This window comes from Physeter macrocephalus, chromosome 19, assembly GCF_002837175.3.
Source record: "Physeter macrocephalus isolate SW-GA chromosome 19, ASM283717v5, whole genome shotgun sequence".
Lineage (NCBI taxonomy): Eukaryota > Metazoa > Chordata > Mammalia > Artiodactyla > Physeteridae > Physeter > Physeter macrocephalus.
The window spans coordinates 54944777-54966267 of record NC_041232.1 but is presented as its reverse complement, the minus strand read 5'-3'; positions in this window follow the sequence as shown (position 1 = coordinate 54966267).

Sequence of the window (21491 nt, the reverse complement as noted above, 5' to 3'; positions counted from 1 at the left end):
AAGACTTGAATGTTGCCTTCTATATCTTGATTGGCACAAAAGAGAAGATTCCCCATAAGAGAAATCTGGGATTCATTATCAAAAAATAGCAGAGTCCCTGACCAAATGGTCAGAAGAGAAATAAAGAGAAGATCACCATTTCTCAAGTTTTCCAGGTATACTGGGCTTTCAGTTACTATTTTAGTCACCCATTCTTAAATATGAACAAATAATCAGGGACTACTTGACACGAGGAATTTTTTTTTTTTTTTAGTTAAAATTGTGTTTAGCAATATCTCTATAACCCCAATATCTCTATTAGTCTGTAGCATTCTTTTTATGTAATGTCTGCTGGGTTTTGATGTCTGTAGCAATTCTTACAAAGTCATTTCCCTCATTCCTTGTATTGACAATATTTTATCTTCTGTCATTTTTTCCTGATCAAACTAGTCAGAAATTAAATGATTTTATTGATCTCAATAAATCACTTTGGTTTCATTTATTTATTATTTTTCTACTTCATTGTTTTTACTCTGATCTTTATTATTTTCTTTATTTTCCTCAATCTGCCTTTAATTTGCTTTTCTTTTCCTGGTTTCTTTGTGTGAAAGCTGAGGTCATTGATGTGAGACTTCTTTTCTTTTCTCATATAGGTAGGCATTTAGTGCTATAAATTTCCCCCTAACTACTGCTTTAGTAGAATCCCACAAAATCTAAAGTCTTTTCATTTTCATTCAATTCAAACTACTTTATAATTTCCCTTTTAATTTCTTCTTTGACACATGGGCTACATTGAAGTATGTTATTTAGTTATCAAATATTACAAAAAATTGTGCAGACATCTTTCTGTTATCTTATCTTAATTTAATTCCATTTTATCAGAGAAGGTACTTTGTATGACTTATATCCTTTTAAATATTTTATGACCCAGAATATTTTATATCTTGGTAAACATCCCATGTACACTTGAAAAACATGCCCATTCTTCTGTTGTTCAGTAGAGCATCCTATAAATGTCATTGGTTAAGTGAATTGATTATGTTGCTCAAATCTTCTATATACTACTGATTTTCTGTCCACTTTTTCTACCGATTACAATAGAAGGGTTTTGAAATTTTGATTATGTCCATGGATTTTTATATTTCTCCTTTATCATTATAAAATATCCTTCTATATCTCTAATAATATACTTTATTCTGAAATTTACTTCACTATTAATCTAGCACTTCAGTTTTCTTTTGATTAGTGTTAGCAAGATATATCTTTTACCGTCCTTTTACTTTTAACCTATTTGTATACTTTATTTAGAATGAATTTCTTATAGCATCATGTAGCTGGGTCTTGCTCTTTTTGTCTAATCTTACTCTAGACTATTTACATGTAATGTAAATGATTACTGATCTCTAATCTTTGTTTTTGTTTTCTATATGTCTCATCTAAAATTCTTTGTCAATTTTTTCTCTATCTGCTTTCTTTTCATTAATGATATTTTATGATTTTATTTATTTCCTTAGTCTGCTTATTATCTAATATTCTTTGTTATTTTAGTGGTTGCATTAGGATTTATAGTATACATTTTAAACTTATCATAGTCAATGAGTAAGGGTACTGTTATTTTTTCTCATGAATTTTGGGGAACTTTTGCCCATTAAATTTTAGATATATATACATTTACACAAATAAAAATTAAATTAAAATAAGAACTAGCTAAACTCTGATGGAAGAAAAGAACATGAAAATCAGAGTGGATAAATGTCTTTAAGAGATTGAATAAAAACTGGAAGTTGTTATTCTTGTAGCCAATAAAAATCATGTTGATGATAGTGCCTAGCAGTTTTGAGCATAGACTAAGTACTAGGGACTGTGCTGAGCACCTTGCTTACATTACCTTAGCTCAGGTTCCATACTATTAAAAAAAATATTGATGAGTAAGCAGAGTTTTAGAGAGGCTAAATAAGGAAGAAATATAGAGAGGACACACAGCCAAAGAACAGAGGCAGGGGTCCAGTTGGGCCCGTGATCCCACAGTGGGCACCTCAAGCTGTGAGCTAACTTCCTTTTTGGGAAGCTTCAGTATCAGGAATTCATCAAAATTGCACCAGCATCTTAAAACCAGTTCCTTTGTCACTTCTCTACACTGATAATGGTTCTTCAAAATAATTCAACTAATAACCATATTTTTTCTCATGTTTTAATTTGTGCCATTTTACTCCAACTTTCCTCTCAAGTTTGGCTTGAATACCTTGTTTTTTACTTGAATTTTTCTAAAAGTATCTTAGGAGGAAATGCAAGCTAGGTGGCTAAGCAAAAACATTCATTTTCCTTTTTCAAGATAAGAATAACATGAAGACGTATGAGGGCTAAGGGAGAAATGTTCATTGGGGTGAGGGTGTGGAGAAAGACATGAATAGTAGAAGAGAGAAACCAATACAAAGAAAGACACAGAGAAGGGAAAAGGAGACAAAAATAACAGACCCAAAGACAAAGGAAAATGAGATAGGGAGAGGTAGGGTTTCAGCAAAAAAGAGAAATGGAAAGAGTACCAAGTGTTTGCAGCAATTCAATGATTGATGCACTTTAATAATATTTTATTGAATATAGTTAACATATAATATTGTATTAGTTTCAGGTGTGAAACATAGTGATTTGACATTTATATACATTACAAATTGATCACAATAAATCTAGTAACAATCTGTCATTATGCTGTTATTGCAATATTATTGATTATATTCCCTATACTGTACTTTACATCCTTGTGACATTTATTTTATAACTGGAAGTTTGTACTTCTTAATCCCCTTCACTTACTTCCCCGAACCTCCATCTCCCCACCCCTCTGGTAACCAACAGTTTGTTCTCTGTATCTATGAGTCTATTTCTGTTTTGACTTGTTTTTTCATTTGTTTTGTTTTTAGATTCCACATGTAAGTAAAATCATACAGTATTTGTCTTTCTCTGTCTGACTTATTTTACCTAGCTTAATACTCTCTAAATCCATACGTGTTGTTGCAAAAGGCAAGATTTCATTCTTTTTGTATGGCTAAAATTCCATTGTATGTTTATATCACATCTTCTTTATCCATTTATCTATTGATGGACACTTAGGTTTCTTCCATATACTAGCTATTGTAAATAATACTTAAATAAATATAGGGTTACATATATCTTTTTGAATTAGTGTTTATGGGTTTCTTTGGATAAATATCCACAAGTGGAATTGCTGGATCAAATGGTAATTATATTTTTAATTTTTGAAGAACTCCCATCCTCTTTTCCATAGTGGCTGTACAAATTTATGTCCCCAGCAGCAGTGCATGAGGATTCCCTTTTCTCCAAAGCCTTGTACACTCGTTGTTTCTTATCTTTTTGATAATAGCCATTCTGACAGGTGTGAGGTGATATCTCATTGTGATTTTGATTTGTTTTTCTTTGATTATTAGTAATATTCAGCATTTTTTAATCTAACTGTTGGCCATCTGTATGACTTCCTTGGAAAAATGTCTTTTCAGGTCCTGTGCCCATTTTTTAATTGGATTTTTAAAAATATATTGCGATGTGTGAGTTCTTTATACATTTTGGATATTAACCCCTTATCAGACATATAATTTGCAAATATCTTCCCCCATTTGGTAGGTTGACTTTTTGTTTTGTTGATGGTTTCCTTTGCAGTGCAAAAGCTTTTTTAGTTTAATGTGGTCCCATTTGTCAATTTTTGTGTTTGTTACCCTGCCAGTGGAGAGAGATCAGAAAAGTATTGCTCTGACTAATGTGAAAAAGCATACTATTTATGTTTTCTTCTAGGAGTTTTATGGTTTCAATTCGTATATTTGAGTCTTTAATCCATTTTGAGTTTATTTGTGTATATGGTATAAGAAAGGTGTCTAGTTTTATTCTTTTGTATATAGCTATTCAGTTTTCCAACACCATATATTTAAGAAATTGTCTTTTCTTCACTGTCTATTTTTGGCATAAATTAATTGACCATATAAGTATGGATATATTTCTGGGCTTTCTATTGTGTTCATTCATTTAAGTGTCTGTTATTGTGTCAGTACCATACAGTTTCAACTACTACAGCTTTGTAGTATAGTTTGAAATCAGTGAGTGTAATACTCCCAGCTTTGTTCTTTCTTAAGATTACCTTGGTTGTTTGGGGTCTTTTCTTGTTTTATACAAATTTTAGGATTATTTGTTCCAGTTCTGTGAAAAATGTCATAGGTATATTGAAAGGGATTGCATTGAATCTGTAGATTGCTTTGGGTAATGTGGACATTTTAACAATATTAATTCTTCCAATCCATGAGCATGGTATATCCTTTCATTTATTTGTGTCATCTTCAGTTATTTTCATCAGTGTCTTATAGTTTCCAGAGTACAGGCTTTCACTTCCTTAGTTAAATTTATTCCTAGGTATTTTATTCTTTTTGATGCAACTGTAAATGGTATTGCTGTGTTGATTTCTGTTCTGATAGTTTGTTATTAATGTATAGAAATACAAGTGATTTCTCTGTATTGATTTTGTATCCTGCAACTTTACTGAATTCTTGCGTTCGTCCTAGCAGATTTTGGTAGAGCCTTTAGGGTTTACTATATATAAAGTCATGTCATGCAAATAGTGACAGTTTTACTTTTTTCTTTCCCATTTACCTCTTTTATTTATTAAAAATGGCCTTTTATCTCTCTTTCTTGTCTAGTTGATGTGGCTAGGACTTCCAATACTGTGTTGAATAAAAGTGGTGAGAGTGAACATCCCTGTCTTGTTCCCAACCTTAGAGGAAAAGATTTCAGCTTTTCATCATTGAGTATGATGTTAGTTGTGGGTTTCTCATATATGGCTTCTTTATGTTGTGGTATATTCCCTCTATATCCACTTTGTTAAGAATTTTTATCATAAATCCATGTTGAATTTTGTCAGATGCTTTTTCTGCACCATTTGATTCTTCATTTTGTTAATGTGGTGTAACATGTTGATTGATTTGCAGATATTGAACCTTCCTTGCATCCCTGGAATAAATTCCACTTGATCATTGTATATGATCCTTTAATGTATTATTGAGTTCAGTTTGCTAATATTTCATTGAGAACTTTTGCATCAGAAATATTGGCCAGTAATATTTTTTTTTGTAGTGTTTTCACATCTGGTCCTGGACTTTTCTTTGTTAGGAGATTTTTGATTATTGATTCAATTTCATTACTAGTAATTGGTGTGTTCATATTCTCTGTTTTCCCCTAATTCCATTTTAGGAGATTGTACATTTCTAGGTATTTGTCCATTTCTTCTAAGTTGTTCATTTTATTGACGTACAATTGTTCATAGCAATCTCTTATGATCCTTTGTATTTTTGTGATGTCAGTTGAAAATCCTCTTTCATTTCTGATTTTATTGATTTGAGCCCTCCCCGCCCCCTCTTTTTTTTTTGATGAGTCTGGTTAAAGTTTTATCAATTTTGTTTTATTTTCAAAAAACCAGCTCTTATTTTCATTGAACTTTAAGTATTGCTACCCCAGCTTTCTTTTTGTTTACATTTGCATGGAATATCTTTTTTTATCACTTCACTTTTAGTCTGTGTGTGTCTTTGGATCTGAAGTGAGTCTCTCCAAGGCAGCATAAAAATGGGTTTTGTTTTTATATCCATTCAGTCATGCTATATCTTTTGAGTCCATTTACATTTAAAGTAATTTTTGGGCTTCCCTGGTGGTGCAGTGGTTGAGAAACCGCTTGTCGATGCAGGGGACACGGGTTCATGCTCTGGTCTGGGAAGATCCCACATGCCACTGAGCGGCTGGGCCCATGAGCCATGGCCACTGAGCCTGTGTGTCCGGAGCCTGTGCTCCTCAACGGGAGAGGCCACAACAGTGAGAGGCCCGCGTACCACAAAAAAAAATAATAATAAAAAACTAAAGTAATTGTTGATAGATATGTAATTACTGCCACTTAGTTAATTGTTTTCTGGTTGTTTTTATAGTTCTTCACTGTTCCTTTATTCTCTTGTTCTCTTCCCTTTTGATTTAATGACTTTCTTTAGTGTTATGTTTATATTATCTTTCTCTTAATTTATTTATTTTGGTATCTGTTACATGTTTTTGGTTCATAGTTACCTTGAGGTTCATAAGGTTCATATATAACAACCTATGTATTTAGCAGTCTATTTAAAGTTAATGTCTGCTTAAATTCAAGTGCATTCTAAAAGCACTACATTTTTACTCCCTCCCCCCATGCTTTATATTTTGACACATATTCTAAATCATTTTATTTTGTGCATTGCTTAACTAGTTTAGTTATAGATGATTTTAGTACTTTTTGACTTTCAACCTTCATACTAGTTTTATAGGTGGTTGATTCACCACATTTACTGTACTGTTACCTTTACCAGTGATTTCTTTTTGTTCTATAATTTTCTTGTTTCTTATTATGACCTTTTGTTTTCTGTTTAAAGAAGTCCCTCTAACATTTCTTGTAAGGCTAGTTTAGTGGTGATGAACTTCTCTAGCATATGCTTGTCTGGGAAGCTCTTTATCTCTCCTCCAATACCAACTGATTACCTTACTGAGCAGAGTATTCTTGGCTGTAATTTTTTTCCTTTTAGTACTTTGCATATGTCATGCCAGTCCTTTCTGGCCTATAAAGTTTCTGTTAAATATCAGCTGATAGTCTTATGAAGGTTCCCTTGTATACAACTAGTTTTTGTTTTGTCTTGTTGCTTTTAAGATTCTGTCTTTAACTTTTGATATTTTAATTATAATGGGTGTTGGTGTGGGTCTCTGGATTTGTCTTGTTTGGGATTTTATGTGCTTCCTGGACTTGGATGTCTGTTTCCTCACCAGGTTATGGAAGTTTTCAGCTATTATTTCTGCAAATAATTTTTTATCCCTTTTTTTCTCTCTTCTTCTCCTAAGACCTCATATAATATTAACGTTGGTGCATTAGATGTTGTCCCAGAGGTCCCTTAAACTCTCCTCATTTTAAAAATTCTTTTTACTTTCTGTTATCTCAATTGGGTGATTTTCACTCAACTGTCTTCCAAATTTCTGATCTGTTCTCTGCATCCTCTAATCTGATGTTGATTCTTTCTAGTATATATTTTTGTATCAGTTATTGTATTCGTCAGGTCTGATTTTTTTAAAATATATTTTCTATCTCTTTGTTGAATTTCTCACTGAGTTCATCCATTCTTCTCCTGAGTTCAATGAGGATACTTCTGACTATGTCTTTGAACTCTTTATCTGGTAAATTACTCATTTCCATTTAATTCAGTTCTTTTCCTGAATTTTGTGTTTTTCAGTTTTGTGTTTTATTTGGAAGGTATTGCTTTTTCTTCTCATTTTGCTATTTTTCTTTGCTTGTTTCTATGTATTAAATACATACGCTACATCTTATGGTCTTGAAAAATTAGCCTTATGTACATGGTGTCTTATGGGGCTCAGTGGCACATTTCTCCCTGGTCACCAGAGCAAGGTATTCCTTGGTATCCCCTGTGTGGGCTGTGTACAATCTCTTCTTGTGGTTGTTACAGGTTCATTGGTGGGAGCGGTTCACCTCCTGGCTCAACTGCTAGGGGTACATTAGTCGGTGAGGCTGACCCCCAGCTCAGCTGGCTGAGAGGTCGGGTCTTGACTGATGCAGGAGTGCTTATGTTTGGGGCTGGCCCCCAGCACAACTGACTGCAAGGCTGAGCTGTAATTGTTGTGGGCCTGTCTGTGTACTTGGATCACCCCCGGAGCAGGAGCTGCTCTGGAGGGGCTGGCCAGAATGGGTGGTTTGGGTGGTGCTGCTCCTCAGAAGACTGGGGTAGAGTGTTATCTAAGTTGATGGAGAGTGACAGAAATGGTGCCTGCCAGAGCCAGACTAGCTAGATGGAAAGAGAGTAAAAATTTTAAAAATACCAACATTTTTTTCCCCAAAGAAAGTTCCACCAGATTCCTACCCTTCTGGCACATGACCTAAAATTAGTCAATGAATCTCCATCTTATGTGATCCAGGCACTTTTCAAGCTGCTGCTTTGGTGCAGGGACTCACAGTGAGTTAGTTTGTGTGTGAGCTTTTAAGAGCAAAATCTTGGTTTCCCACAGCTCTCTGGCTTTCCCAGATGTAAACTTCACTTTCTTTTTTTGGCTGCACCATGCACGTTGTGGGATCTTAGTTCTCTGACCATGGATAGAACCCAAGCCTTAGCAGTGAAAGTGCTGAGTCCTAAGCACTGGACCACCAGGAAATTCACAACTTCACTGGTTTTTATAGCCACTTCACTGGTTTTTATAGCCACTTCACTGTTTTTTATAGCCAGACATTTTGGGGACTCATCTTCCTGGTACAGGTTCCCCAGGCTGGGGAGCCCAATGTGGAGATAGTCCCCTTGTTCCTCAGGGGGAACCTCCACAGTTGTGATATTTGTCCTGCTTGTGGGTTGCCACACCTGGGCTGTGGGTTGTGGTTAGACTGAATCTCTGCCCTCCTACACATAGCAATGTGGCCTTTTCTTTATATCCTTAGTTGTAGAAAATCTCTTCAACTAACTTTCAGGTTGTTTTCAGAGGTATCTATTTTATGTGTAGCTGTGGTTTTGGTGTGTCTATGGGAGGAGGTAAGCTCAGGATCTTTCTACTCTGCCATCTTGATCTTCCCTTGATGTACTTTAGATATTTTAGCTGAACACAGCTCTAAGTATATGCATCATTTTTTCAGCAATGAAATATTATAAAATAATGAAAATAATTGTGTTTTTTTTTTCCTGATTTGGAGTTGATTATACAGCTTTGTCTTTGCAGAGTAGTGGAAATGGGACTACACAGTACATTGTGACTGCACTTCCTGAAATGTTCTGCAAAGCAAATATAAGATTGCCCTCCCTTGTGTCATTTAAATATTATAAAATTTTTATGAAAAAGAGGAATTGGGAATGACAGAAGAAGCTACTAAAATCACATAGCCAGTTAACCAGGCAGAGATCTGTCACAAGTTTTAGAGATTTATTAGTTCTTTTTTTCCATATCTCTCCCCCTTCCTCCAGAAGTCTGAATTGTAAAGGCTCATCTGGCACTAGAATCTTCAAGTTGAGGAACCACATACTTCTATTCCTTTATTAAAAAATCCTGGTGTCATACTTTGAATTTCATATACTTGGGATGGGACAGTCAGACCTTTTTATTGCTTTGCTGATCTCTTGAATTATAACCTCTCTGCAAAAAGGCTCCTGTGGCCTAAACTCCTCTTCTTTTGACTCTTTAGATCCAGCATCAGAGACAACTCAAAATGTCTGATTTTATATAAAAGATAATAAATGGGTACAAATAGATTGCAAGGTTATAAGCCAATCAGGATTTTAATATATACAGGGCATGAGTATATTACCAAGGTCTCATATAATCAGCATGTAGAAGGAATCATGAAATATTAGCCCATTGAGGATTCAAATATTATGTTATTGTTACCACTGATGTTGCAGGAGAACACAATAATTTTATAGAAATACTGGATGCAGGCTACATAAATATTCCTAGTGTCACCCTCCACATACATGTAATCTGTCCAAGTCTCCAGTTTTGATTCTGTAAACCCACTTTCATCACATGATTCATTTGCTAAAACTTTTCTTGAATCCCCTTTGTTTATAGAAGTAAGTAAAACTTTCAGGCTTTTGCCTTTTCACCCACCTGTTACACACTTCAGTCTTCTTTTCCATTAACCTTACCCTCCAGGTGGACTCAAATGTTTACCATCCATTCTCCAAATCAAAAAAATTTTGAAGAGTAGTGACAATAACCATCACCCCAAATCGAAATAGAGCCACTTTACACTCCTTTACACTTGTTCATGTTCAATTATCATGTCTTTTCATCTGGTCTCATACCCCAACCACAGCTTGGACCAGGGTGTCCATTGACCTATAAGTAAATTCTCTTTCAGATGGATGTAAGAGAGTTTTATGATCTATGAGGTAACTTGACCATTTTCCTTGTCATAAAAACACCCATGTTTGGATCTTTTGTGTGAGTGTGATGAGGTCTTAAGTTTTCCTACTCCCACTGAAGAACATAGACACCTCTCTTTACTGACACTAGCAAGACTCTCTGTCATACATCACTGATTACAACCTACTATAAGACTTCCCTCTTTGACCTCCTAGATCAGTTTTATTCAGATCCACTTATTTGATATTAGTCATGTGTCAGCTTCTGACAACCTTTCCACCACAACTTGTGTTAAATTTTCACTGTTATTTATATTTCCAGTGGGCTTAATTTTGATTTCCCAACTACATTTTAAATACCTTGAGGTCTAGGGTATGCTGATTACAGGGTATTTTGAAACAAATGTTTGGATTTCTGTTATCTTTTGGTTCAGCTTAAAAGTAAATGTTAAATTACTGGGAAGAGGAGTTTATGGTGGCCTAGGATTGGGATGATAGATGATCAATTTCAGAGATGACATGAGGTTCAAGAATGGTATGAAGAACAGTGACAGGGCTTAGACACAGATGTGATTCAGATATGAGACAAAGTTCATGAGTACATGTTACTGGCATGGTTAATTAGGTAATTTGTATGTTTTACTTCCGTTATTGGGCTATTTACATGGAATGTATAAAAATGGTGCCAGTCACAATGTTCAGCTTTGGAACATGCCCTGAGCCTTTTGAACTCCCCCAAATAATGACTAGTTCCTCGAAAACCATGTATCACATGGAGTATTAACTGACTGACTTAGAGCCTCCTAGAAGAGGGAATTCTTCTATCATACCCACAGTTAAGGATTCATTACCTTGAATTATGCTTGTATTCTGGTTGAATAGTGCAATTGCTCAACTATAGTTAATGAATTTCAGAATCATTTATACACTGTTCTTAAACTACTCAGAGGCTGGATGTAAAGGTGGCAGTAAATGCAAGAATAATTAAGGAAACCCCAATAGAAAAATATCCCTAGGTCATTAAGATGTCTTCTAAGAATGGGGCAACCATATATACATAATGAGAATGTTGTATCTCTCCATGGGATATGCAGGCTGGTGGGTGCATTCCTAGCTCCCTCTGTTCTCTTATTCTTTCATTTGTTTCAGAGCATTTCTTTGTGGGTCTGTTTCAATCCTCATTCTCACCTCAGGTTAGTCCAACTTAAAATTGTCTTACTGGAGCATAGGGGCACAGATTTGTTTCATTTGGTGGCAGTAGGTTCTAAGATCTGACACATTTGTCTTCAGGAGACATAAAATTTCTCAGGTTGTAGCAGCTGTTACTTGTAAGAATTGTCTGAGTTGGAAATCATTTGAGATTCAGCATGTAGGGGGTTCTTAGTGAATTTTTAAAATCATTTGCTTTTACTAGTGCCCTATAGTTTTATGGTCTCCTTGTGTGAATTGGAAAAACATGCCTTCCTTCTGTGAATGCATGGTGGGGAGACTGGATATGCTTTCCTGAAATTAAAAAGGTTTGCCTCCCTTCTGCTGGCTGCCTCCTTATATCAGATGCATAGCTTGGTGAGTCACCACTCACCCTCTTGGCTATATCCTTGTGGGAAACACAGTCTGCACACCCATATATGAAAGTCTTGACTGGTTAGTGCAACATTACAGGCATCAGTCAGAAAATATTTGTATTTTGTATACAATGTGTGTGTTGATTTATATAAACAGTTATATATTGTTTACATATATTTATGTATTGTTTAGCCACATAAACATGTGTTTCTTTTGTTAATACACATCCCCAGTCTTCTAGAAGTTCTTGTACTGGGGTTATATATACTAGCTCCAGCAAGTAGTTCTAAGGGAAAATATCACCATCAATCTAAAGGGAGGTAAATAAATATACAACTTATTTTTAATGGGTTTATAATGATAGTCAAATGTGAATAGAAATTGGAGGCATAGTTCTAAACATAACAGTCTGCTTAGTATCTACCATGCATTCCCTCCTTTTGAAGAAGGCACTTCCTCTAACAAACACAGCTTACTTGGTGCTCTGCATCATGTAAGTCAACCAATGTTCTCCCTATGTTCTAGCAACCACCTACCATTAACCAGCGAGTCCCAAAGGAACATTTGATTGACTCCTTAGTGTTGACCAGTAGGAGTGTCCGAAAAACTAGAAAATGGGTCTCTTTCCTTGAAGAATTTATATATGATTGGATCCATGATGGTACAACACAAGTCTTATAGTAATCAAGTATTAAATTTCATCTTATTTTTGATCTAACTGTCAGATCAAACTCATTATTAGGATCCAAATGTGCTGAGTTTCTTGATAATTTGAATGAGTATTTATTTTTACTATTGCTAGATGCTAAAGATAGACAGCTGCACTGTCCTAGGGTCTCCTTCCTGGAATAGAACAGTAGCAAAAGACTAGATCATCCAGCCCCTGCTTCCTTAGTTCTGACAACAATAGTGATTCTCTCAGATACCAGTTCAGGTGAGAAGTAGCTAATAGAGGCAATGGTAAGAAGGGAAGTTCTTTCTCCAGAAGTGCATGTGTGTGTGTGTGTGTGTGTGTGTGTGTGTGTGTGTGTGTGTGAGAGAGAGAGAGAGAGAGAGAGATGTGTGTGTGTGAGAGAGAGAGGTGTGTAGTGCACATATCGGACTTTTAGACCTGAAAGGTGCCTTAAAAACTGTCACATCTCATACCATCATTTTAGAGATAGGAGACAAAGACCTTGGAGTAGTTAAGTGATTTGCTCAAGGTCACACATTTTAGCTTTCAGATCATAGAAATTATTGTTACTTTTGGCAAAGCACAATTCAGCACTGTTCCAAGGGACCAGAACTCTATCCCAAACTTTCTCTTTCCTTTTGCAGTCTCATCATAATCTGCCACTCTTTTCTGTGGTTCCTCAGGAAGAAGCAAGGAAGTCTTAAAAACCATCCAGCTCTCCAGATTCAATTGGCAGGTTAATCAAAAACAATTTTTTTATAGAACAATAAAGGACCTGGGAATAGTGACACATTAATATTTGTTTCTCAAAGAGTGGACCCTGAGAGAATAAAACTGCATGCAATTGAATTACGGTACCCAGAGTGTGGGGGATGCATTTTGCATTGCTTCATTTTACACCACCATTAATCAAGCAGCAGAGAGTAAAGCCTGCCTCACCAACTGCTGCCAGGGCACCCCGAGAGAAATGTCACCCCCAATTCGGGGAAAGGCAGGCAGCTCTCCGAAGCATCTTATGTGATTACAATATAGTTTTCATGATGCATTCTTAATAAAACAAAAGATGGCCTTCTGACGAAAATATCTTCTGGTTTTTATAATGTAAAATAGAGCAATTTTATCAGCATTGACACTGATTGGCTGTCATTAGACCCTTGCCTTCTAATAAAATTTATGATACCTTTCAGGAGCCCAATTTGATAGAAAGTGAAGTGATTGCACCCTGCTTAGATATCTCTCTGACATCTATTCCAACAATAATGTGGTAATTTTATGCATGAAATAGCACAATTGGCATAAATAGTTATAATACTGAGTGCTGTCTAAGGAAACTGGCTGGTGGAAAATTAGAAAGCGCTTCACACTTTTGAAACAGGTAATTAGGATTTTTCTTCATGCTCATACAAGGCAGACTGGAGTTTCATTTTATATTTCATGTTTCATTAAAATATAGGTGTTAAAAATAAATGTTGAATTTAAAACTGCACATATTATGAAATTAAAGGTATAGTTCATGTAGGGGGTGCAAAGTATGCGATGGGACCTGGGAATGTTATATCTAGCTACGGTGGGATATCATTTTAAAAAATAGTTTCGACAAGTAATATAGCCTTATATCAAGTATGTTACTTTGGAAATAATTGGTTTAGAAATAAGTTGCATTCAATCTCCAGGTCTTTAGCCCAAGAAGCAGAATGCTGCCTGGATTGAAACTCTAACTGAGGATGAGGCCCTTCATTTAATTGGCAAGTGAAGGTAGGCTTTGGGTCATGTGGGATTCACTGAGCAGTTTTGAACTTTGCATTGGGCTCAACAGTTCCCTGTCTATTCCACATTTCCACCCTGACCTTGACTGCTTTATCAGACCCGAGTCAAGCCCCAGTGGAATCTTTTTGATTCTCTTGAACTGTGCTGTGGTTTTGGGAGGCAGGCAAAAGGCTGTAATGACACCATTGTATTAACCTCCACTTATGACCCAGCCGAGGGCAGGCTTTTAAGTTTTCCCAGCTGTGTCATTAAATTTGTTGCTCTGGCCCCAGTGACATGACACCGTCACAATCCCAGGCACAGACTAATGACCACAGTTGTGAAGGCAGCATGTTATAGAAGAGAGTACACAGGGCTAAGAGTACAGAAAACTGGGCTTCTGACTTGATTTTCCACAACTACACGTGTGGAATTAAGAAGGGCATCAAACCTTTGTAAGCCTCAGTTTCCTCCTATGCAAATGGAAATTGTGCTCACGTTTCCTTTCTTAGAAGTTTGTGCTTGAATATAGGTTGCAAAACAAGTTGAAAAAAGATAAAGCAAAATAGCACTCCACATGTGCACAGGGTATTGCTATGCTGTAATGAAAAATTGTATGCAAAATGAAAAAAAATTGTGTTTTTGTATAATAAAAAATGATTTTTCTTATAATGTTTGGAGAGCAAGCTCTGTCAGTGATTTAGGAAGATATTACAAAATATTCTCATATGTACATGTATAAGAACCATACCATAGAAAGAGCAGCAGCATTCATTGTGACAAAGTAAAATTGCAAAGTCCCTGGCAGTTTCAATAGAAAATCATGAAGTAGGAAAGAAATTCAACATTGCTAATAACCTCACTGTAAATTCTGTTCATTTTTCCTATCATATTTTCTAGTGATTGCAATGTAAAGCTGTGGCCTGTTAACATTATAATACATTCACATTCTCAAGCAATTCTAGACAAAATATCTAGTCCACCAGAGAGGAGATAATGCAAAGGATATTGGGGACAAACGTTATTTTCATTAACCGTTATCAGTCATACTAAGTTCTAGATAGAAGTCACTTCACGTTATACTTACTGTGCATCCATAATTAGAATAACTTGCTCAAAGATTTTTGAGTATCTTTTATAAAATCATTGAGACTAATATGGACTTCTTCACTTTACCTTTCGTTATGCCAATAGGATGAAGTTTCTAATTCACAAAGCTGATTATATTATTTTTCCCATGTTGTGGAGAAAACTTATGTTCCCCAGGAGGGAATGCCATGTGAGAAACATGCTAGCCTTCTTTCTCCACACCCTCTCACTTACTCCTTCCTGAAGGAAGAGGAGAATGGTTCAATAATTAATGAGACTAAAAGAAGAGCCTGTCTCAACACATCCTCTTTCCCCTTTTTCAGATCTGCCTGGCTGAAGGATGGGTCTTATCAGCTTCTGTTTCACTGTAGTGAGAAATTTTGAGTACAATTATTTTGTTTGGCTCACTATAGTATCTACAGCATTGAGAACCTGGCACATAGTAGATGCTCAATCAATATTTATTGGGCAAACAAATGAGTAAAAACACCAGCGTGTAGTGGGTAGTGAACCTGGGTAAATGTACCTATCAACCTTGAAGACAAAATTCTCCCTGGAGTATGTTGTCTTGAGGTGTAAACTAGGAGGAAAAATACTAGGAAGACTGATTATGGCCATCTATTTGAGACACATTCTCAGATCCAATTTTGTCAGATATAAAGAGGGTACTTGCTCATCAGCTTGACTCTTGTGTATTTTTTCAATTTTGTTCAAAATTTGTAGAAGAGGGGACTGTGATATACTTTTATTCCCACATACCAACTTTCATTAACTGCTTGAAATTAATAATTCTGCTTGAACTAATAAAGTTCAAATTTGTTAGAATGATCAAAAAGAACTTTCATGACTTCACACAATTTTTCTGTAGGAGCAATGGTGGAGCTAGGGTGGGTAACTGAGAGACTCAATCAAAGATAAATAAATGAACAGAAGCTTATGGGGAATACTCACTAGAAATAGAGAATAGAATTGGTATATGTTTCAATAAAACATACACAATAAAAATTTGTTGATCCAAAATAGTTACATAATATAGGAAAATATTGACAAGATATGCTAATAATATATACAATTCTTATGTATTTTAATAAACTCTTTTCATCAATTTTAAACATGATTACATCTGACATTTTTCTCAGTTTCAAGATGGTTCAGTTTAAAGTCAGACACCTGGGGTCGGTCCATATATTTATATCCCTAATATGAACTTTGGCTCCAGTCATGAAGAAACATACTATTATAATTCCAATAAAACAGTGCAGAATATGCCTTTTGAAGAAACAGACTCATGCCATTGGGAACTACCTTTTAGATAGCTCAGATCCAGGCAGGAAGTTATTGCAAACTCTCTAAGGTATAAGTTAAGGAACATAAGAGTTTACAAAAAGGAGGCTGTTTTATTTCATCTAGATGGCATTCATCACACTGATTCACTTTGAAAATTATCAATGTGCCATATGCTCTAAAGAAAGAGAAATTCATCCATAGAAGAAGGAGTTTCCACAGACAAGAATCAGAAATTATTGGTACACAAATTTCAGAGAGAACTAGCTACATTTAGATTTTGCTTTGCGTCACTTTCCCCAAAAAACAAAGTTTCCATATGTAAGACAGAGAGCTAAAAAGAAACTGAGCTTAGACTGAAACAGTTCACTCATTCATTACTTTACTTATTAAATGAATGCTTTTTGGGAAAAACAGTGGGATCCTGAAAAAATGAAGGCTGTAATATGAGACAACTCACTTAGGTTTGGGCATTTGCTTTGTTCATGGTTTATTTGGCAAATTATTTACCCTTTTCTGGACTCATTTTCCCCATTTTGTAAGCCAAGGATAATAATAACTTCATTATGTTATTGTGAAAGTTAAATAATGTAAAAGAATCAAGTAAGTTTACACACAAAATTATTCCTTTTTATCTCCTTTCCTCACTCAACTCTTCCCCATCTCCCTATTCTAAGTGTTGGGAAAGCAGAGATGACCCAGATATTTCATTGCCCTTAAGATTTGGCAGTTTAGTGGAGGAACCATGCAATTCAAAGCAAAATCACTCATCAATGTGGTAAGTGCTATGCATAGGACCCTGTATGCAAATCTAACTCTGCTTGGAGCTTCCAGAGAAGCCTTCACAGAGGAGGTGTTATAGAGGCAATGGCACACACTAAGCCAAAGGAGAGAGAGAACATGACAAGGCCAAGAAACAACAGGTATGTTAATATAACTAGAGCATAAGGTGCTTATGGAAGTGGTAGGAAACAGCTGAGTAGATAGACTGGACAAGCCATCCAATGACGTATAGAGGCTGTTAGAAGCAGGAGATTTTCCTCTGCAGGTGATAGGCTTTCACAAAATTTTTTAAGTAGAGATTAGCTGGGTCAGTCACATTTTAGAGAGCTCACTATTGTGACCACATGGAAAGTAGAATAAAAACTGATTAGGAATCATTCAATTAGTTCAGGAAATTTTTTTAACAAAATAAATGCAGAAAAGGAAAGACAGATGTGAGAGACATTTAAAAGGTATAAGAGAGAGCTGTGGAATTGGAAGTGTTATGAGGGACACACCGAGTACACTCTTCACTAAAACAAAATGCAAGTATTAAAGTTGGGATCTAGCTGGTAGAAGCCATTGACATTGCACTGCCAAAGCCACAGGGGAGACTTATATACTTCTGTGCTGATTGCCTCTATTGCTAAAAGGGAAAGTTTAGTATTGTTTATAGCTCCATAGGTTACCTCTATGCAAAATGTCATTAGACAAACCCTAATAAGTTAAATGAGGGGTATGGAGAAGAGAGTTTTATGACTGCTCAGAGAAAATTTATAGTAACAACAAATCCAAACATTTGTTTGTTAGAAGAAGTAGCATTTGCACATAATTTGTTTTCTTCTGCTAATGTACTTAAACTATACTGGCATCTGGTTAATTAATTTTTTACTCAGTTATATCTTCCTTCATAATATCCAGAGAAATTTGCTGCTTGACACATATACATCGATGTAGACAATTGTAACTCCTCTTCCACATGAGTGGATCTCCCTCTTCCCATTATGCTCCTCCCCTTCTTGATCCTTATTCATAGGTGATTGTGCCTCCCCTTTTCCCTACTCCATTGGCCTGGAGATTGATTGGAAAGATGCACTCAGTATACCAAAGAGACTCTGAAATATTAGCTATTCAGAACAGACTTTTTTTTTCTTAAACAACTTCCAGTTGTTATTTTCTATAATCTCCAATGTTAAGTCCAAAAAATAAAATTTTAAAAAATCAAAAGTCAACATCCTGGAAGTACTAATGTGTCATGCAAATACAGTTATTTGATATTGCACTTTGCTTAATCTTCTTTTCTTATCAGAATATTTTTGTAGTATTGCCATGTTTAGTGGCTGATGCCTTTTATGGCATTGAGGTGCATAGGCTTTGCCCTAGAGCCAAGAAAATGGAAAGCTATTTCAGATAATATTAAAGTGTTTCTAACTCTGGGATCAAAAATAATTGGAAGAGGCTCTTAATGCTTTAGAAGTACTGTCCTCCTTTACTTTTAAAGTTCTGAACACAATGTGAGGAACTAAGAGAGATAGGAAAGTAGATGTGGTTTCTGTGTTCAAAAGTCTTTGCCATTTAGATGGGATAAAATATCCATGTATATGTAAAGCACCTATTATATATAACAATACACAGTGTTGTATGATCAACTGGTAGATTGTGTGGATATATGCTAAGTAAAATTATAAAGAGTGAAAACACATACCACTCAAACAATTATATAACAGAATGATGTTGAACTAAAACTTACAAAACAAAACTGTTCAAAGATGAGAGAATATCTTTCATTTATTTATTGTGAAAACCAATATTTACTACTAGGTGACAGATACAGTTCTATGCACTGGGTTACAGTGGTAAATGAGGTAGTAAAAATTCCTGACCTAATGGGATTTATCGACTAGATAGAAAAAAATAAACAAATAATTATGTAATATCTTTTGGGGAAGTGATGTGAGGTAAAGAGGCAAATAAAGAATGATACTTGGAACTAACTGAAATGTGGGAACATTTATGAAGATGGGGAACAACTGCATTTGGATAAGAGTATGAGGTGGCAAAAAAAAAAGCCTCAAGAGTTCTGTATTCAACTATGCAGAGTTTGATGTTTATTAATCAATCAATTCTAGAGTTAAGGGGAGACATAAATGTGAAGGTGTTAGTGAACAGATGATGCTCAAAGCCATGGATTGATGGATGATCCAAGGCGGAGAGTGATTGTTGAGAGAACAAGAAAGTCTAATCTCAGGTTGGGAAGAGAGGAAAAACCAGCCAAGGTGACAGAAAGCAGCCAGTGAGGTAAGTGGAAAACCAGGAGGGTGACATGTCCTGCAAGTAAAGTGAATAAGTGCTTTAAGGATGAGGAAGTGATTAAGTGTGCCAAATGTTGCTATAGAGTAGAGAAAGATTAGAACTGAGAAGGGACTAGTGATTCAGCAACATAGAATTTTTGGTGACTGGACAAGAACCGTGCCATTGGACTGTATGGAAATTTCATTGGAATGCCTTCAAGATACAACTGGTATTGAGAAAATGGAAAGAATGAATTTAAAAAACATTTTCATGAATTTTCCTGGAAGAGGAGAGACATGTATGAGGGGAATGTAAGGCTGAGGAAGTTGTTAAAATGAGAGGTATTATGACCGGTATTTAGACTGATGAGAAAAATACAGTGGAGAGAGTGATTGATGGCACAGAGAGAGAAGTAAAATTGCAGGAACAAAGTCCTTTGCACATTTTACAGAGGGTGGGATGCAGTATGCAAGGGGAATATTTGGCCTTCAAAGTGAGCAAGAAAAGGTCATTCACTGTAATAGAAGGAAAGCATTGAAAAGAGAGTACAAGTATTTTGGTGACTTTGTTGATGGGGATGAGGATGTTATTCTTTTTGATTTCTCTCTTTTATCACTAAAATTAAACATGAAATCATCAACAGGATGAGGAATAGGAGAAAGTATTAAAGTTCTGAGGAGAAAGGAAAAGTAGTGACAGTGTTCTAGAGGATATTTGTAGAGTAGAAGAACTAGGGAAATGGAGAAAGACTGCAAGGACATTCTGAGATCCCACAAGAGATGGATGGTTATAAACTTAAAGTGAAGCCAATCAGCATTATCATGTTGTTTTCATTTTTTCCCAAACCACATTCATAGCTTTAGTGGGATAGGTGAGGAAATAAGTTTCACCAAGAGGAGAGGGGAAGGCAAAGGAGATGGGGTTGTTATACAAGGGAAAAAGTGATTGACCCTGGAGTCTAAGCTGGGGAAGGAGGGAAAAGAAGACACAAGATGGGCCTTGGACAATGAAAAAGGGATGAGCTATGGATTGGAAAACAGTGTTCATGAATTGTTGGTTTGGAGGTAGTGGCATAAATGTACTGGGGGTTCATGAAGTGGGCTTACAGCTGAAATTTTGGAGGAAATGAAGATACTCATAGGGTAAATTTGAGGATATGATATGAGAAAGGGAGGATTTTTTGAGGTGGGAAAGTCATATGGTCAGTATACTCAGGTTTGGGAATGGGTATTATGGGGAAAGGCAGATGTGAGTAAATATGTGAACAAATTGATTAAGCCTAAGTATTCATTTGAAGAGGAATTATTATTATTATTATTTTTTAACATCTTTATTGGAGTATAATTGCTTTACAATGGTGTGTTAGTTACTGCTGTACAACAAAGTGAATCAGTTATACATATACATATTTTCCCATATCTCTTCCCTCTTGCATCTCCGTGTCTCCCACCCTGCCTATCCCACCTGCCTAGGTGGTCACAAACCACCGAGCTGATCTCCCTGTGCTATGAGGCTGTTTCCCACTAGCTATCTATTTTACGTTTGGTAGTGTATATATGTCCATGCCACTCTCTCACTTTGTCACAGCTTACACATCCCACTGCCCATATCATCAAGTCCATTCTCTAGTAGGCCTGTATCTTTATTCTGGTCTTGCCCCTAGGTTCTTCATGACCTTTTTTTTTTTTTTTTCCTTAGATTCTATATATATGTGTTAGCATACAGTATTTGTTTTTCTCTTTCTGACTTACTCAACGCTGTAGGAAAGACTCTAGGTCCATCCACCTCACTACAAATTACTCAATTTCGTTTCTATTTTGGCTGAGTAATATTCCATCATATATATGTGCCACATCTTCTTTATCCATTCATGTGTCAATGGACACTTAGGTTGCTTCCATGTCCTGGCTATTTAAATAGAGCTGCAATGAACATTTTGGTACAAGACTATTTTTGAATTATGGTTTGCTCAGGGTATATGCCCAGTAGTGTGAGTGCTGGGTCATATGGTAGATCTATTTTTAGTTTTTTAAGGAACTTCCATACTATTCTCCATAGTGGCTGTATCAATTTACATTCTCACCAACAGTGCAAGAGGGTTCCCTTTTCTCCACACCCTCTCCAGCATTTATTGTTTGCAGATTTTGTGATGATGGCCATTCTGACCAGTGTGAGGTGATACCTAATTG